Raw genomic sequence first — 16,145 nt, 5'->3', positions numbered from 1 at the left:
ATCATTGGGAGTGATGATTCAGTTTTAAAAAATACAATAGGATAAGTGCAGACACTGAGACCTGGGGTGATCCGTTATTTTAAGGTTATGAGATAAAGAGAAGCAAAGAAAGGTAAATAGCAACCAATGAGGGAGAGTTAGCCATGGAAATGTGGTGCTGGGGAAGTCAAGTGAAGAAAGCGTGTTAGAGGGAACTCTACCCAATATTGTTGATAAGTCAAGTAACATAATGAATGAACAATTAGCCCCATGATTTAGCAAAGTGGCAATTATTGGTGACAAGACAGGTTAAGTAAAATGGGAACAAAAGCCTGATTGGAGTGGTTTAAGACAGAATGAGAGAACACAGAGTCCTGTTCTAAAGAGGAGCAGAGAAGTGGGGGTTAACCGGAGGTTGCTATGGTGTCAATGGTTTTGGTTATAATTTGAGTGATTATAGGATGCCTGTGGGTAAAAGAAATAATTCAATAGGAGAGGAAAACGATTGATGAGAAATGGAAGACAATTGTTGGAGTAATATCTTGAGTGGGATATATCATGAAAAAAACTGTTTTTGGTATTTAATTTTTCCCATGTAGAAAAATGGAGAAGAGTGCCTATGTGTTACATTGTATTTTCCAAGGATGGCCACATAATATCCCACCCACAAGCTCTTCTTCAAGGAGATATTGTCACACCTACCAGTAGATGAAGCCCACTGCTGTGCGTTCCATGGTGCTTCCAACGAGATGGCAGCAGGAGTGACCCTGTACAAGTTCCAGGCATAGCCCTTACCTAGCCAGCTCACAGGCCCACCTCCACTTCGTGGCATAGCCCTTACCTGGCCAGCTCACAGACTCACCTCCACTTCGTGGCATAGCCCTTACCTAGCCAGCTCACAGGCCCACCTCCACTTCGTGGCATAGCCCTTACCTGGCCAGCTCACAGGCCCACCTCCACTTCGTGGCATAGCCTTTACCTGGCCAGCTCACAGGCCTGCCTCCACCCTGTGGCATAGCCTTTACCTGCCCAGCTCTGAGACCCACCTCCACCTCGTGAGAAGAGTGAGCATGCCTACAGCACCATTCCCCAGCCAGGGCTCTGTGGCCAGCCAGCAGCCAGTGTCAGGGCCAGCCTGGAGTCAGGGGGCTGCAGCTGCTCTCCAGGTGAGACAGCATGAGAGGTCCTGGGACAACAAAATTTGCCAAAGCCCAGACAGCACAAGAATCACGAGAGAGACAAAAATATCTCTTTATTTCGAATTTCTAGGATTTGAGATATTTTGCTATACAATGATAGACAGCCAGAACATAAACTGGCATCAGAAGTGAAGAAAGGGCATTCTACCGTGACAGCCATTTAAAATGGGCCTCACTGGTTCAGGACTTAGATTAAGGATTTAAGGCCTTAAAGAGATGATGGGTGGCTTCGGGACATATGGAACACAGCTTAGGAGGTCAGAGGAATGTGGCAAACGGTAGAAAAGCTGTTGCTAGCAGTAGCGAGAATATATCACAAATAGAGAAGTTCTAGGAGTAACTGGAACATACATCCAGTAAACTGACATATTTGGCTAGGAAGATCTCAGCACAATAATGGAAGTTCCAAATTCTTTATTTCAACCTCGTATCATAAGGTACAGATAGAAAGAGATGAGCCGAAAAAGGAACTGATCAACTTTCAAGCCAAATTTGGATGAAATATAAATGACCAGGACATGGTGGGTTAAAAAATACCACTGTTTCTCAATCTTTCCAGATGGGAAACAGCTACCTAAGAAAGAAATGGAGCAAAGGTAGAGATCCTCTCACGTGTGCAGTTGTAAGATTCCAGAAATAGTATGGAAATTCCTGTAGTGAGCTTCTGAGAATGCTCGGTGCGTTCCCAAAGCATCCTGACCAGGGAGATGCCCGTCACCAGGGGACTTGCTTGCGTGACTTTTTCACACACAGACGGAGCCTCGGTAAAATTACAGATACAATTTTTACTTGTTATTAATAATTATTCTTTTACCAGCAGAAGTGCTAGCAGCTTGGACAAAAAGAGACAGAAATAGCCCCAAATGGAGAGAGGCTTATGGAGAGCAGACACGCCGTGAGCAGGAAGCAGCTGAGGCAGCGTCTGGGCTGCAAACACAGCCCAGGCCCGTGAAGAAAGGAGGGCGCCTGGGGGTGGACGGGGCCGCAGAGAGCAGGACGGAGGGCAGCTGGGTCATCGAGCCCCAGGACACAGGCTCATCAACGGGGGTTCAGCTCACCACTGACCAGCAATTCCCTCGCAGCTCCTGTTTGTTCATGTTTTAAACCAGAATGCCTACTGAGGGAAGAATATTGAGGAGAACTGTGCTCAATAAGACGATTCAAGTCCTTCTGGTTTGATGATTCACATCCTCCGAGAAGGGTCAGCACGTCTGGATGTGACGTCGCTGACGAGACCCTGCCTTTACACTGATGCTGTAATGAGATGAGTTGAGACCTTGGGTTCCTTGGGGTGTTGGGAAGCATAATTTGCATGCGAGTATTATGTGAATGGTTGTAGATGATCGTAGGTTCTAAATATGGCCCCAGCAATATCTCGTACATATTCCTCTGCAATATGAACTTGCCAATCTCCATCCAGAGGTGGAGTTTTCTTCTCCTCTGTCTCGAACTGGGTTGCCCTGTGATTGCTTTGACTGATGGAATTCAGTGGAAATATACTTGCTGGCCGTCAGCATACCCACTAATTGCCCAGGAGCTTCTACTCTCTTCCTCTTGGAATGCGCACTCTCAGAAGGCAGAGGCACCATGCTGTGAGAAGGTCCCTGGGGAGGCTGTGTGCAGCACTCTTTCCAGAGGCTCCAGCTGAGCAGCAGTAACCGACATCGTTCCTTTGATGGTGTCCAGCCTGTGAAGCGGGCTCCAGGCACAGCGGGCTCCAGGCACATCCGCTGTCTGGCCAAAACCGTGGAGAGAGCCCAAGTGAGAGCCACTCAGGTGGGCCCGGTCAACTCACGGAAGTTGGCAGAGAAGGTAGAATGTTGTTTAAACTCAGTAAGTTTAGGGGCAGTTTATCTTGCAGCAATAGACAATGGAGCAGCTGCTCCACTGGGTCACAGCGAGGAAAAAGGAGCTAATGAATGCCAAATGCCTGGGACACAGAGGCAATTAATAAATGTCCTTTCCTTCATTTTAAGTTCAGATACAGATTAAATAAAACTGAATGTGATAGCACAAGGACTTGACCTTTTTAAATCTCTTTTTCTCCCTCTCTCTTAGTATCTAGCTGTTGCTTATTGTCAAGTGAGTATTCTCCAAGTCTCAAAAACAAAGCCAAAATGTTAGGATAGAGTTCTCTAATTGCCCTTCTATATTTAATGACAGGATTCTGTGATTCTGTCGTGTTGTCACCATTGCTGATGATGGGATCCTTTCATGCTTACTTTATACTTGAAATTCTTTGGGTAAATGGCACTGTAAATTTAATGCTTTATTCAAGTCACACCAAAGTGTGGGTTTTGTATAAACTTTAGTTGAAAGCCTCAAAAGTGAAAGGACGTTTTCAATCAGCCTGGTCGCTGAGAGTCTTATCTGAAGGCACAAGAAAGACTGAAAAAAAAAAAAACACACTTTATAAAACTTTTGCTCTTGTGACATATTGATAAAAATATAGACGTCCGGATTGAGTCCTCATTTTCTTGTTATAAATAGAATTTAGTTATCGAAAATCTAAGTAAAGACCCACTCAACCCCATGTGAGAATTCATCTCAGATCATGAATGAGACTCTTCATTTCTGTGCAGCCCTAAATTTCCCAGCACTTCTCAGCAAAAGATGTGAACATTCAGTACCTAATCAGTTTCTCCAGCCATAAAATTATCAAAATAGCAAAACACAAGTTCTGAGGAAATATAATCAAAGAGTAGGACACCTGTCAGCTTGTAGCTATTTCTGGGTCCGTTTTCAGAGTCGGCACCCCACTGCTCACACTCTGACATCCTATAGGATCTGACTAAGCTTTCTGTACCAGGGTCTATGAATAAGAGGATCCCCCAAAACTACCCCAACCAAAATCAGTGACCCGCTTCCCCTGCAGTGGTGCCTGAGTCCCTGGGCAGCCCTGTGGGAGAGGAGACGCAGCTCCCCATGTCAGGGCCCAGGGTGAGACGCGGGGGAGGGCTGCACTTCTCAGCGGAGGCTGTGGCCGTCCTTTCCTTCCCCCTTCTGAGCCCTGCTGAGGTCGGGATATCAGGCTGGAGGGTCACGGGTCTGATCCAGGTTGGAAAGCCCAGTGTTCCTTGTTCCTTGCCACACTGAGTTTACTTTTGAAGGAGTTTATTCAGGTGCCTTTGAACAGGGATGCACCTTCTAGCTTCTGAGTATCAGTCTGCCCACGGCCTTTAGTCGAGTCCTTTCCCATAACCCTCACAGGCAGCGGGCCCAGGCGGAAGGCGGGACCTGTGGGGCCGCAGACCCTGCTCACCAGGCACCGGCTTCAGCAGATTGCCTCCTGGGTGCTGGAAGCTCCCCGCCTCCCTGCCGTGCCCCTGCCGCTCCCCCAGCCACCCAGGCCCCGGGGGCCTCCCTGGGCTCCGGACACGCCCTGTCCACTTGGTGGCAGCTCACGCAAGTGCGTCGTCTCGCCCAGGCCCGGGCGTGAAGCGGGCACAGCAGCAAGGGCCCGCTCATATGCAATTCACCAGGCGGGGCCATGTGCAGCGCAGCCAGGCAGAAGAGGGCAATCGCTGGTCCTATCCCTTCCCGCCGCGGCTGCACTTCAGACGGCGTCCGCACACGCGCTGGCCACCGCGAGGGTGTGGCTGTCGCCTGCATGTGCGCGTCCCCCCAGCCTGGAATCACGGAGCTGCCGTCCCCGCATACGGGAGGTCAGGCTGCAGGGAGAGGGCGGCGAGGGGCTGAATGGGGCCTCGGGTGTAACGGTAACTGCAGCCCGGAAAATGAAGGAAGGCGGGAGCGGGCCCTGGGCGGGGAGGGGCGCAGCCGGCGCGGGGACACGGGGACGCGGGGATGGAGCAGAGGCTCCGGGACCCCCGCCGCGGGCCTCGCGTCCACGTGGGCCCACCCCTGCCTCCCGGCCGCGAGCGCTGACACATCGGCGCGCTGAGGGCTCCGGAGCCCAGGTCCAGACAAGACTGACTGACCGCAAACTTCAAATGTTGCGTCCATTACACAGCCGCGGTCCTGGCAGCCGGTCTGCAGAGCCAAGAGGCGGGAGGCGTCCTCCAGACGCAGGAGGCGGCGGCTCAGCGCTGCCCGAGGGGAAGGGGCGGGGCGGGGGTCCCTGCGGGGACAGAGGCGGGTGCGGGGGGGCGGGTGCGCGAGGCGGGTGCGGGTGCGGGGGGCTTGTGCGGGCGTGGTTGCGGGGGTCTGGTGCGGAGTCAGGGTCGGAGGCGGGTGCGGGAGTCCGGTGCAAGCTAGGGCTCCAGGCGCAAAGCACGGCCGTGGGTGCCTCCACCTTTATGAACCGTAGAGAATCAGCGAATTCACAGAGAGGAAGTAGATTAAAGGTTGCCAGAGGCCAGGGTGAGGGGGGTCATTCCTTAAAAGATAAAGAGCTTCTGTTTCCGGTGATGGGAGTTTGGGTAACAGGAGGTAGTAATGGGGCACAGCTTTGTAAAAGGAATCGATGCCACTGACTGGTACTCAGAAAAGGGTTAAAGTGGCAACGTTTAGGTGACATTACCATACAGGAAAGGGAGAAGGGACATCCATAGAGAAAGGCTCCTAGCCCGGAAAATGCATTTGTGTCCTTGGACACGTGTGCAGATTCGCCCCGTCCATCCAGAGCAACTTCTGCGGCCCTAATGTCGCCCCGGCAGACCAGTGGCATTCTTCGTGTCCCATCAGGGCCGGCTGCCACCCTGCCAGTTGGTCTCAGGTCACATGGGGCACCGTCGGTCTCACCTGCCCAGGCCGGCTGCCGCTGCTCCGGACTCACCCCCACTTCCCACCTGACGTCAAGGCTGTGCCACCGACTGCCTAGGACGGGGCTTGGAGCACGGTTAGTCTCGTGGGGTGGGGACGAAGAAGGTCATTCCACGGAGCAGCGGGATCATCTGGTGGAAGGGACTGGGGGACAGCGTCCCTGAGCTTAACAAGGGCGCTGGGGACAGGCAGCTGGATGGAGAAACTGCAGTGGTCCACTGGCTTATGGTCAGTCTACCTGCTCTTACTAAGTGTTGCAGGCCCCGGGCACAGACACAGAGGGACACGCGTTAGGTCCTCAAGGCCGGGCAGAGTCTATGGGGGAAACAGGTGTAAACAGACAATGTAAGAGAACAGCTGCGCAACATTTAACGTTCATGTGAAACGTAACTGCGTGAGCTTGGGAAACGTATTTAACATCTTTGGACCTTGGTTTGCTTAAAGGTAAAAGGGGGAGATGATAATAATGGGTACGGCAAAGAGTTATTCTGGATATTAAACAAGATAATGCGAATGAAGTGCTTGGCCAGCTCTGTGACACAGTGGGTGCTCCAGGACATTCGCTACAAAGATTGCTATTACCATTGCGTGTGGACACACATACATGGTAGGAGTTTAGACTTGTGGAAGAAATTAAGCACAGCAACTCCATGGTAATTGTTTGCCTGAAGGACAGAGAGAGAATTGCCTCAGGGTCTCCAGGGAAAATGCGTCTGTAATAGTTACTTATTCAGTGAAAAGTTCTGAAACAAAAATGGCATAATGTGAGCACCTGTTAATTTAGGATGATGGTAATGTGTATTACTACATATTTGCATTTCTGCAAGTTTTCATTTTTACAAAGTTAAAAACTTGGGAAACAACAAGAGCGGGATGCTGTAGGTGTGCGATCCGTTACCATGGCAGCCGGGTAAGGGGCGTGGGTGTGAGGTGTGGGCTGGGGCACCATCTGGGTGCAGGTGTAGGGCAGGGGTGGGGGCTGGGGCGTGGGTGCTGGCTGGGAGCAGGTGTGGCCTGGGGCGGGGGCGGGGGCGGGGTGTGGGCCCATCCTGGAGGAGCAACACAGAAGGAATCTCATTTGGGCCACCTACTGCATGCCAAGAACTGTGCTGGATGTTTTCTTGTAGGAAGTTATTTTAAAGAGAAATGTACCAAAGATGCAGAAAACATATAAAATTATGCATAACGTAAATTGTCCCTGAATCAGTGCTGCAGCATGAACCTTAAAATAAGCAGTGTTTCCCCGAGGGACATTTGGCAATGTCTTGAAGCATTGCTGTTTTCACAACTGCGAAGTCTCTGGCGTCTAACAGGTAAAAGACTGGGGACACTGCTGGATGCCCTGCGTGCACAGGACAGGCCACAGCACAGAACATCCAGCCCACAAGGTCAATCGTGCTGACCTTGAGAAACGCTGAGGCAAGCACCACTGTCAAGAAACAGGATAAGGACAGTGCCAAAGCGACCCGCCTCCTTCCCAGTCAGACCCTTTCCTCACCTGAGCGTGTACTCCTCGATGTTTGAATTTAATCCAGGCTCTTCCACTAACACACTGCATTACCTTGGACAGGTTCCTTTAAGTTCTCTGTGCCTCATCTGCCCGTCTGTAAAATGGGAACACTGGAAGTGTCCCATCCGAGGGCTGAGTGGAGCAGCTAGAACACTGCTGAGTGCAGACCGTGTGTGCCCACGGCCACCTCGTCCAGGGTGTTTTAGCCTGCCAGGGCGTTACGTCTCTCTGCGTGCCAGTGAAGCTCCATAATTTCAGCCCTGGGGGAGCTGTGTTTCTCCACGCCCACGGCCTGAGTGGGCATTTCACGGGACAGTAGGAAGCCTGGCTCTGCGGTGCACCTGCCTGGCGCTGGCTCAGGTGGCTCCCCTGGGCCCCACTCCCTTGCTGGTGCCTGGACAGGCTGCTCGCCCTCCCTGACCCATTTCTCTCTCCAGTGAGTGTCAGAGGAGGGCCTTGTAATTCGTCAGGAATTTGGGCAGAAATAGAGCAGATGCCAAATTTGGTTTGACATGGGGAGGTTCCCCCAATGTGCAAAGATATTGCTTTATCAAATATCTTTGGCCCAAATCATTTTATTATTTACTTGTTTTTCAGCATTTACACAGACACGTGGAACCTAGCAGATCCTTAATATTAGGGTTCCGTTCGCCTTTTCTGAGATTACTACTCTCACTTCTGCCCTGGCAATGGACAACAAGAGATTTCTGTCCTTCCGGACCAGAGTTTTCACATCAGTGAAAAGCAAGCTTTGTTGAAAGGAAATGGGGTTGCAAGGTGGCCATAGATGGAAATGCTCCCCATAGCGAGGCTCAGTGCCACTGAATTTGGTGACCAGTGCTTTAGCCCGTGGTTTGTCATTCAGGACTCCCTCCAAGGCAGTAAACACAGAGGGTCAAGGACGCTGTTGGTTGCCACCTGGACTTCCTGCCCTCTTGCCGTCCCTACCGCTGGGGGTGTCAGCTGCTGACAGCACCCCACCACGTCCTTCCCTGGGAGTCAGGAAACTATCTCTCCCTTCTCCAGAGCACAAGTTGTGGGTGTTGCTCTTGCCTAAATTTGGACAACTCCAAAGGACAATCTAGTCCCAGAGCTCCAGTGAATTTGATTGTGATCTTGGGACATTACAGTCCAATTTCTAATTTCCTTCCTCCCTCAAATGCTGTGTTTTAGAGAACACTCCACAATAAACTTCTTCATGCAGATCCAGTTACTCAGGAAACTGAAGGTAGGGGTCCAAGAAAATCAACTCAAAAATAAGGATCCTCTCACTGGTGATAAGTGGAGCACAGACTGCAGGAGGAATTCAGTGCACACGTTTCAGCTTTCATCCTTGTGGACCGGGACGGGATAAGACTGAAAGGGAATGTACTAGCAGGTCCAATTTCTCAGGATTTTGACAGTTTCAGGGGCTGTTGTGGTTATAAGGATTAAAGAATAAAATGTCTGTATCTCAAGGCAAAGACAGTGAAGGACTGATATTAATATTAGGGTTATAATATTGTTTTTAGGCATTATAGAACACTCAACTTATGACACTCCCAGCCATTTAAAATTTAATGCTAATTTTAAAACCAGAAGGTATACTTGGCAACATATGCAGATACTTATTTAGAGCTATACCAAGGCAGAGGATGTGAAAAGTGAGAGGACTTACACCTTGAATGCAAGAGTAGCTGTCTTCTAGAGACAGTTAAATTCCCAACTCCAGCAAGTTCTAGGTTGAAGACAGAGCTCTAATTAATAAGGAGAAAGATTCTGCAATAGCAGAAACCAAAACCAAACCCTGCATACACCATCACTGGAGACACCTTGAAGTTGCCACCCAGCTACTTGGTTGCAGGGTGACTTCACAGAAACTCTCCCACTGTGGAAGGGTGAGCCAGTTGGGGTCTCTGGGAAGCAGATGGTCATATGGCTGGGAGTGTCATAAGTTGAGTGTTCTATAATGCCTAAAAACAAGTGATAAGGCACATGACTGAGCCTGGAGAGCTGTCAGACTGAGACAGACTTGATGAAGTTTGCCCCAACATGGAGTTCTGCAGCAGTCCCACACTTTGAATCTGTCAAAATCCTGAGAAATTGCACCTGCTGGTACACTCCCTTTCAGTCTTATCCTGTCCCGGTCCACTGAGGATGAAAGCTAAACCAAGTGTACCGGACCCCTGCTACAATTTTTGCTCAATGGAGCCAGGACCTTGACCCAGTATTTTGCTTGGTCATTGCCTAAAGACCACCACAGGAAGATGGTAAACTAAGTCCAAAAGTCGAGGTGGACCCCGAAGGGTATAATGGCGGAAGGTTAGCTTCTTATCGCTGGCAACGAGTTATTACTTGACGGAGGTGTTGAGTGGTACATCCCCTTGTTTGCCACAAAGAAAAACAACACATCCCCTAAGAATGGTTTTGCATAGCATCGCCTCAGACAGATTAACCCACTTCACAGCAAAGGGAATTGATCAGCGGTTACATCACTGGACAGTGAGATCCTTTGAGCCTATCAAATATGACACTGATAGAGTTGAAAGCGCAACTGAGGCACCGTTGTGGAGGGGATTGCCTGTGCCACTCATCCTAAATCAAAGGCCATTATATTGAATTGGGACCCCAGTGTGAAGAGTACATGATTCAGGGAACCAATGTTTGAAAGTGGGAATGGCCCACTTACCATCAATCCTATCTTGAGGATTTTGGTATTCCTGTCCCTACAACCCTGTGGGCTTAGAAATCCGAATTTATAGACAGGGAAGGCATCCAATAGGCTCAGAAAGCATCCTTTCTAAGTGACAGCCACCAGCCAGCTGCTTCTTACACAGGCAAGGAAGGGTGTTTCCACCTGCTAGGCTGACTGATGCTGACCTCAGGACAAGGTGGCACTGCCTTTATACAAAGGAGCCAGGTGTCCGTGCTGCACACCCTCCTAAACTGACACCCGCCTATGACCTGGGCAGCAGAGGGTGGCCATGGGCTGTGGCATCCAGCAGGTGAGGTTCTAGAATAGCACAAGGCAAAGGACACATGTCAGCAGAGAGTAGCCAAGTGGGAGGGAAATCTAGACAGGGATGCTGAGAAGAGAGATGATGAGTATCCACTGTGGCACCAAGACCGACTACAGCCGTCAGGCTGAAGTGCATCCTGCTAACCTGCCTTTTCTACTTTGTGTCCCAGGAAACAAGACAAATCAGTCTCTTGAAGGAGCATTCTAGATGGAGTGCACTTATGGCATGAGGTAAGTCTGGGCAGCACGAGTGGTGGACTGTAGTGGGTGCTGTGGTCAGCTGCATCTATTCCTCCTTCAGGACAGAGGCACTCATTCTCCCAGGCTGAGCATGGGATACTAACCACTAGCACCTAAATCAATCCCTGCACGCTGCCCTCAACTGAAGGGTCTTGCCTCGTCCAGGCTATGATGTCTTCAGAGACAGCCTGCATGAATTAGTCATCAATGAAGCAGAATAAATGCCAGCCCCCTTTTTCAAATTTTAACAGCTTTGAAGGCCACCTCATCTCCAAAGTTGACCACAAGATATTCTGAGTTTTTTGCGGGGCGGGGGGCGGGGGGGAGCAAATCTTAGTTCAGCCTCTCCCTCTGTCAAACCCTGCTTCCTTTGCTCCTCTGCAGGTGCTGATCCTGAGAATGCTTCCTGATGTCCTCCTGCACCCTTGTCTCCATCTCAGGGATGTGGCCTGGAAGCAGATTGGGGATAGACTCTGGACACAGCCCACCCAGGCTCAAGTTCAGCTCTGACACTATCAACGTGGCCATGGGCAAGTTGCTTACCTCTGGGTGCCTCGTGCTCCTTATCTGCTGACTGCAGCTGTAAAACCTACCCCTAGGCTGTAGGAGAAGTACCGTATAAGTTAGGAGGCTAGAGTAGTGTCTGCTACCAGCAGCACTATGGAACTGATCTCCATCAATATTGCTATAACAATAATAACTACTATTATTATTTATTGCTTTAATTATGGCTATTTGTTAAGGATGGGGTTTATGCATTTAGAATTCGCTTTGTTAGAGATTCTGCTAAGAGCTTTTGACTTTGACTTCATCTAGCATCACTGTTTCTCAGTTTTCTCCTTATGAAATGGAAATAAGAGTGCTGATAGAATACACTTGTTATTGTGACCATTCATTCAGTTCCTCTTAGGAAAAACCACTCAGCTAATTGCCTAACACCTCCTAAGTCTTCAGCAAATGTGAGTTGTGCTGATAGGAGTAGCATTACCTCACTGACGTGAGCGGTTACTCAAAGGCAGGCGTGGGCTGAGTGCTTTACAGGTCATATCTCCTTCGATTCTCATAGCCTTATTTGATAAATAATTTATCGCAATGTTTCTACGTTGCCAGAGATGAGATTCAAGCCCACCTGGTCTTAACCCAGAGTCGCATTAGCTGCCACCCTGTCCAGCCACTGAAGCCTTTTTGGATCGATATCCTCCTGCCTGTGTGCTCTCCCGCGGCACTTCCTGGGGCAGGTCTCCTGTCTTCCTGCTGCTTCCTCACCCACGTGCTGCCCATGTCACCAATCGTCCCCCTCCTGCTTTTCGTGGTGTTTTTTCCTGGCCGACTCTTGGGGGCAGAACTTCTGCCCTATTGACCGGGGACCTGCAGTTCCTGGCCCAGCGCCGGCGTGGCAAACTTCCCCTGGTAACCCGACGGGATGCCCTTCCATCCCCCAGCCCAGGCCTGTGCCACGTCTCACGTGAACTTTGGGTTTCTCTTTAGAGCGCCGTGTGGAGTCATCTTTTTGGGAAGGTCACGGAGGGTGGCACCCCCCGTTACGATTTCTTATTCTGGAATCCCTGCCAAACCTCACCCGGAGCCAACACCTATCACCCAGCTCATCCTTCGAGCTCGGGAGACAGCTTTCCCAGTGCGCATCCAGAAGGGTTTCCATGGCAACCGCGGCCACTTCCAAGGGGAGGGAATGTCTCATCTGGCATCTGTTTCTCCTCCCTGCGTGCCGCTCAGTTGACACCGGCAGTTGGGATGGGCCTCAGATCGCCTTTCCAAATGATCCACAGCTGACAGGAGCAGGTGCACCTGTTAAATAAATTACTCAAGCTGCATAAAAGACTGATGCACCATCTTCTTAAAACTCCAGAGAGGTCTGCTTTCATCAGCTGCACCGTCTCTATGTCAAAAGGCTCCCTGTCCTGGGAGAGGAGCATGGGTGAAACCCACGAAGAGTCGGCCCTGGGACAAGTAAGTGCAAATACAAATATGTCTGTGCTTACGGTGATGATTTTCTGTACTCATTGCTTGCTGCCTCCAGGGTCATTTTACACCTGATTCACCTTCACAGCTGCTGAGGGCTTAGCGTGCATATGAGATGTTTAAGGACAGCCTAAGGGAAAACAAAGCCCAAAGGTTCAGGCACAAATGCTGACATCGGTTACCTGTCCAGTCCACTTCGTGGCTGTGTGACCCTGGGAAAGTGTCTTAACTGTTCTGTCTCTTAGTTTCTTCGTCAGTGGAAGTTGGGTAATTATAGTAATCCAATTCATAGGATGGTTGTGAGGATTTAGCTGGGTTAACATCAGCACATTTCCTAGTATAAATACACACTGAGAATATGTTGCTTAAATGAATACAGCCCTTGCATGACCTGAGTCTCTTTACATATCACAGCCAGAGTTCATCTAAGTTAAACTTCACCTTGTCTCTGGAACCCCCCTGATGGTCTCCTTTTCCTCAAGGACCCTCAGCTTACAGGACTTACCTGTTTTGAGCTTTAGACTGACTCTCCCATGGGTGGGCATCTTTCCAAGCACCTGCCTCTGCGGCGTTCAGTGTCATGGTGAAGCTAAGGCTTCAGGAATGAGCAGAGGACACAGGACATCAGAGCATCCCCACAGCTGCCCCCCGAGAGTGCAACTTCCTGGCCTCGATCATGAGTGGGGACAGGGGTCCTGCCAGCTACTCGTCCTCCCGAGTCTCTTCCACATGGACCAGGTGCCGAATTGAGCTGGTTCTCTCGCCCAGAGGAAGCCGTTGTGGTGACGTTGCACCAAATGCAAAATTAGTAAAGTTGAAACACTAACATTAAGAATTATTTATGCCTGCAATACTCATTTAGAAAAACGTTATTAGAATATCTCATTGCCAGTACCAACAAAGAATTAAACACCCAGGAATAAAAATAATGACAAATATGTAAGATTTAGATTAAGTGTTTAAACCAATATTAAGGGTGGATATAAAAGATTCTGGGAGAAAGAAACAGGAAAGCTACTTACAAAATAGAGAAAAAACAATTTTTTCCTGAGGTAAATTATCACCAGATAATTATTTGTTCAGTGTAATTCCAATCAAAAGTCCAATAAAAATTTGACCCTTGGCAATTTCAGTTGGGAACATATCTAGGTTCAAGGTATTCAAAATACTCATGAATAGGTAATCGAAAGAAAAGAGGTCCCTTTGTATACTGGAATATAATTAAAATATATGTAATGTTGTACTACATGTGTGATATGTAAAACAGCATGTATATGCATATATGTCATATTAGAATAAAAACAGCATAAAATCCAGTAAAGTTGGAAAAGGCAGACTCTTTGGAAATAAAACTTTATCTCTCTACCACACACAGAATGCAAAAGTAAATCCCAGACGTATTATAGAGCCAAACATCAAAAGTAAACTGTCAACACCCTAAAAGAAAATGTAGATGTATATTTTTACAATATTTTAATATGGTAAGATTTTCCATGAAAGCTATGAAATGTGACAATCACAAAATGTATGTCTTTTAATACACACATTTTTTTAAAAGCAAAACTTTTCTGAGACAAAAGATTCCATAACCAAAATTAAAGCACTTTGACACGTACTTAGAACACACATTTTTATCGTAATAAGTACTGGTGGTAATATGCAAAGAGCTCCCAAATAAAGTGACCAGCAGCCCTGCAGACGGGTGTGAGCTCTGAGCAGAGAGGCGCTGGTGTGTGTGGTCGAATTTGCTGCCCACCCGCCTCCCGGGTGTGAAATCTGCAAAGTAAAAGTACAGTGAGAGATGCCACCCCACGTCCTCAAATCTGAAGATGTAAGGTTGACCCTCCTGTCAGCACCTGCTGGAGGGAGATGACTGGGTAAGACTCATTATTAATAGATTTACCTTTTATCCCAGAAGTCAAAGTCCAGCAATGCAATATTCCTGCAGCATTTATGATGGAAAATGAAGGACTCCCGACATGTTGGTGAGAGTTCGCGGTGAATGGCCTGTGCGGTCACAGGGTTCCCCGGCTGGGCACCCCAGAGGGCGCTGGCTGGACAGGCCTTGTATTTGGGGTGGGCTGGCCATGAGCTGGCCAGTCACCTCCGCATCTCTCTGCCACCTCCACAAGCTTCACGGGCCGGAGCCCTCAGGAGAGGACGGCATGTGTTCACCCACTTCCCTCGCCCGCCTGTGTCAGGTCCCCACACAGTGTCAGTGTGGCTGCATCAGGGGACAGGCACCCGAGGGACCCGACTGTGGCCGGCCACAGGTGGCTCCTCGCAGGATGGGGCCATGGCCAGAGAGTGGAAAATCCCAGGGATGTGCAGTGTGTGGAGTTTGCTTATGGCCGCGAACGCGGTGCATTTTGCTTTGTTTGTGTGTGTTTCGTGTTTCCATGTGTACTGGACCAGGACTTGTGTTCCCAAATGGGACAAGTTCCCTCAGTGTCCATCTGGTGACTCTTCTTTAACGATGTGACCCAGATGTCATTTGAATTCATTAACTTTTTCTCTGCTGGATGTAACAAATAACTGCGGGTGTATGTTGTTGAAATGTCCCACTATGACAGTTTCTATTCTCTACATTATGCACATTGAGGCTAATTTATTAGGAGCTCAGAGGTATGGGATTGCATTTTTACCTTCACCTTATACATTCATAAAAACTCTCTTGGTCTGAAAGTCTACATGGCATGGCTTTAAGTAGCTAAGCCACATTTATTTTGGTTATTATTTGTCTGGTATATCTTTTTCCCTATTTTTGCACTCAGTGTTTCTGGATTAAATCTCTCAAGCACAGAGCATCACTGGTGTACTTTTATTCCATCTAAAAATCTTTTAAGAAAGAATTTTGTCTATTTATAATGGGTGGAGTTATGCAAGATTTTAAATTTTTACTGTATTGACATTTTGTAGCATTTTTTGTTAAGACTCGTCAGCCCTTCACATTTATTAGCCTTTTATTTGGACTGATCACTTTTGGCTTATTTATTTTTATTGTTTAGTTTATTTTTTCCTACTGGTTTTTAAATTATTCACTTCATTTATGTTCTTCAGATATTGCCATTGAATTTTCAGCTTCATAAGTAGTCTTACTCGATTGCCTTCAAACAAGAGGGAATTTTAATTCTCCCATACTAATTTATATTTTTTGACAGTTTAAAATTTTTGTCTTAATTCATTTTGTAAACCACAGATTTGACACTTTTATTATTTTATTCAGACAATGTCTGCTTATATTGACTCATGTTTACAAACATTTTTAGCTGTTGAGGTTTATCTTCCCTTCTCATTTCTCCTATCTTCCTTCAGTTGTTTTTCATTCTTTCCAAAATAAATACTTTAGAAATTACTTTAGCATTGTTCTGTTAATGATAATCTTTCATTTCTTTTGTTTGTTTATTTGATCATGTCTTTATTCCTGAGATAGTTTGTTGAATTCCCAATTCTAAGTTGATAGTTATTTTCTCTTAGCACTTTGAATAGATCATTTTATGGTTTCTGGCTTCTG

General features: G+C 48.1%; 1 long non-coding RNA gene across 1 annotated transcript in view; it reads left to right on the top strand.

Moving 5' to 3' along the window:
- Positions 1-12,278: 12,278 nt before the first annotated feature.
- The window catches only part of LOC143686532 (uncharacterized), a 42,995-nt gene continuing 39,128 nt past the window's right edge, over positions 12,279-16,145 (top strand). The window contains exon 1 of the long non-coding RNA XR_013177250.1: positions 12,279-12,619. This is a non-coding gene — a long non-coding RNA (uncharacterized LOC143686532). The remainder of the gene's footprint in view (positions 12,620-16,145) is intronic.

This window comes from Tamandua tetradactyla, chromosome 6, assembly GCF_023851605.1.
Source record: "Tamandua tetradactyla isolate mTamTet1 chromosome 6, mTamTet1.pri, whole genome shotgun sequence".
In the NCBI taxonomy this organism is placed as follows: Eukaryota; Metazoa; Chordata; class Mammalia; order Pilosa; family Myrmecophagidae; genus Tamandua; species Tamandua tetradactyla.
This window is presented reverse-complemented; position numbering and strand designations above follow the sequence as displayed.